This window comes from Diabrotica virgifera, chromosome 4, assembly GCF_917563875.1.
Source record: "Diabrotica virgifera virgifera chromosome 4, PGI_DIABVI_V3a".
Lineage (NCBI taxonomy): Eukaryota > Metazoa > Arthropoda > Insecta > Coleoptera > Chrysomelidae > Diabrotica > Diabrotica virgifera.
Window position 1 is genome coordinate 7174604 of NC_065446.1, and position 4199 is coordinate 7178802.

Genomic DNA, 4199 nt, shown 5'->3' on the forward strand with positions numbered 1-4199 from the left:
CTATTTTAACAACGCAATACTATCAGATACTATAATAGAAGTGATAATCAATATAATCGTTAATGATGTCAAAATAGATAAATTTCGTATATGGTTTATCTCTAGTGCAACTTCAGTAATGTAAATATGTACTACGAATATTTGAAAACTGCTGATGAAAATAACTAATAAATATTTTAGTACATTTAACAAAAATCAAGTCTATATAAATACTAATAATATAAATATAAATAGTCTATATAAATAAGTTAACGAATCCTAGAGATATCTGCTTACTTCTTCTTTTTCTCGTTGTCCTTATGCCCTATGAGAGCGTCGGACTTTGGTATCACCTATACCAACAATGAAAAACAACAATGAAAAACAGGAAAAGCCCAGGACCTGACATGCTTCCTATCGACCTTTTAAAAATTATAGATGAGCAGCATATTGATGTTTTAGTGGTACTCTTGAACAAAATTTATAGCTCAGGCACATTACCCAAAGAATGGTTGACGTCGATCTTTATTTGCCTCCCTAAAAAGAAATACGCAAGAGAATGCGGCGACTGCCGCATCATTAGTTTGATGTCCCATGTGCTAAAGTTGCTACTGAAAGTCATCCATAACCGAATATATCATAAACTGGACATAGACATTAATGATATGCAGTTTGGGTTTCGCAAAGGCCTGGGAACTCGTGAAGCTCTTTTTTCACTTAACATACTTATACAAAGGTGCCTGGACGTCGATCAAGATATATATGCGTGTTTTATTGACCATAATAAAGCATTCCACAAAATACGACATGAAAAATTAATGCATGTCCTGGAATCAAAGAAGCTGGACTACAATGACCTCAGGATTATATCGAATTTATACTATAAGCAACTAGCAAAAGTACGTGTTAACGACCAGCTGTCAGAGGAAATTGAAATCAGACATGGAGTGAGACAGGGATGTGTGTTTTCGCCAGTTCTTTTTAATGCCTACTCGGAAGAGATCTTAAAAAGAGCTCAACCTCTCTTGAGGGTGAAACAGCTGGAATGAAGGTAAATGGAGTTCCCATTAACAATATTAGATATGCGGATGACACTGTCATCTTAGCTGAAAATATTGGGATCTTCAGAGTCTGGTGACCAGAATAGCAGAGTTTGGACAAGAATACGGGCTAACAATGAATGTCAAGAAGACAAAGTTTATGAGAATATCGAAAACTCAAAGAAATAACGAAAATCTCTTCATAAACGGATCCAATATCGGACGAGTCGACCAATATGATTACCTTGGAACAATGACCAACTCCACAGGAGATTACTTACAGGAAATCAAAATCAGAATAGAAAAGGCAAGAGCAAATTTTAACAAAATGAGAAAAGTGCTCTGCACAAGAGATTTGAAGTTGGAGCTAAGAGTTATGTTGGCTAGGTGCTACGTTTTCTCGACTTTGTTTTATGGAATGGAAGCTTGGACCTTGAATGCTGCATCAATGAAAAAACTAGAATCATTCGAGCTGTGGGTGTACAGAAGAATTCTGAAAATATCGTGGACAGACTAACTAATATCTAAGTCGAACGTTTCTTTCAAAAATGTTGTCAAAAATGGTTAAATTCTCAATTTTCGGAAAATACATATATTATGCTTTATAAAATTTTAAAACTTAATGATACTAAATGATATTCCATCAACAATAATTAATTTTGGATAAAGCGTGTAGGGATCTGGCTAAATTTAGTTATGTCACACTGTTCAGGGTTGAGTTATTTTAGATTAGTGTGTTCTAAACATAGTCAGTCGATCATTTTAAATACATAGTGATTTCCGGATAAATTATGGTATATACACAAATATGGTATATCATTTACGGTTCATTGGAAGGAAGCTGCTGGATTATTTTAATAGTCAGTAAAAACCTCTATGCTTTGTGCAATATATCACTTTATCTATTTCTGTTATAACAACAATAATAGACTAGGAAGTATAATATGAAAATAACATATGTATTATGAGTAGACTAAGGGCCGGTTGGTCGAACGCTAATCAAAAATGGAATTAACTGAACATTATCAAATATTTCATTACTGTAATCAACTGTCAATGTCAACTTTTATTGGTTGCTGAAAACATAATTGATTACAATTATGAGATTAATTGATTAGTTAGTCAATTATGTTAATAAATTGTTATGTTAATTAATAATTAATAATAATTTAATTAATCAGTTATGTTAATTATCATAAAGATAATTAACATAATTGATTACAATCAATTGATTGGCGTACGAACAACGGATTTTGTTATTTGATGGTTGTTAAAGGGCCTTGATTATAATCAACCTCTTGATTAGCTTTCGAACAACCAGCCCTTAGGGTACGAACATGCCGAACATACATGGATGTGGGGGTGTAGGTCTCAATCGCAACCGCTAGATCGATGTCAAAACAAACTTTAATTTTCTTATGAGATCGCACATATTATGTCAGTTCGCTAAACTCAGACATAACTGGCTAATGATTTTAGTAAGTAATTTTGCCAATTTGGTAAAATTGGCAAAAAAAATAATTACTAAATAGTTAATAATTACTAAATAGTTAGTAATTTAGAAAATTTTGGCAAAATTGGCCAAAAACAAAAAAATTACCTACTAAAATCACTAGTCAGTTTTGTCTGAGTTTAGCGAACAAACTATACCAAAGATGTGTCACCCGTTTACCCTCGCGAGCTATCACCCGGCGAACGGTTTACAGCGATGTCTATGCAAAAACAAAATAGTCTGTTTTGCATCGCGATCGAGCTGCTGATCGCGTGGTAAATTAAAGTTTATTGGTGTTTTTTAAACCACGTGACATTCGCCGGAGATACGACTGGTGTATTTATTCATTTCTTGTTGCAATCAGGTTGCGACAAGTTTTGGTTATACGGAAACCGCAAAGAATACTGAAAGGAAGCTATCTTCGGTATAATCTGTCCGTCATCGATGTAAACCTCGACCGCGATCGCGACCTACACCGCGCTCATCCATGTATCTTCGGCATGTTCGTACCATTAGGCAAATATGCCAATTGCATATTATCGATAAAAAAGAATGTGTGTACTTTTTACGCACGTAAGAAGTTATACTTCTATTATATGATTTCAACGAAATCAATATACTTTAAACAGTTTCTCTACTACTTTCCAAACATTTTTATTAAAACAATACCAAAAATTAAAAAAATAAAAGAATAAAACACACAAACACATTGAAATATGCCACAAATGATTTCTGAACAATAATTGTTGCCAAAAATTTTAATTAAATACGTATTTTTTGAAAAAATTATATAATAATATACTTACAATCATAAAATCTATAAAAAAAAAATAAAAAAATGATATAACTTGCATTGGGCTTGAACCTACTTCCCGTGTATCCCGCCGTACGAGTCGAAGCGATTTAAAACTGCACCACCTTCGCGTATACGTCATGTGGGAATATACACAAACTGAATAACTTTTTGACATTTTGTTTATATGAATTTTTATTATTTGATTTTTGTCGAATTAAAATACAACAATATATAGAGTAAGAAAACGATACATTAGATGAAAATTTGTAGAAAGTTTGTTCGTAATCAGATTATGTAAATTAAAGCATTGCCTACTAGGGGTATAGCACAGCAAGTACTAGGTAAATACATTATTTTTTTTTACATTTTCCAAATAGGTATAAAGATAATTTTTTATTGGAATACAACTGAAACATTTAGAATTACGTACATACCTGTGGCTTTTCAAAACTATTTAAAAAGTCACTATAATTATAAATTTGATTTTATTTCTGTCCTCATAACAATAAAAACTAATATATTATACAACATTTTTGTTTACCGATAACCTCCATATTGAACAATTATTGACAGATCATTTCAACACCCAATCAGAGCCCGTATAAAGACTAATACCCAACTGTCGGTGTGCGCATGCGCGCAGATCAATATAAATTCACCCTCAATCTCAATCGCGTCTAAAGCAGTATAACTTCAAAAATAAAAATGTCAAATATTGCATATTTTTATAAAAGTGTAAGTCAATAGGGCAAAATATGATAAAATCGATAGAGTCAAAATATATCGTCATCATATACAAGAATCTTGTATATCGTCTTACAAAAGAGTAACTTTGATATAGTTTGCATTTTGAAGGTCTTTTGTAGCGTATTTTACTTCAAATTTAGCAAAT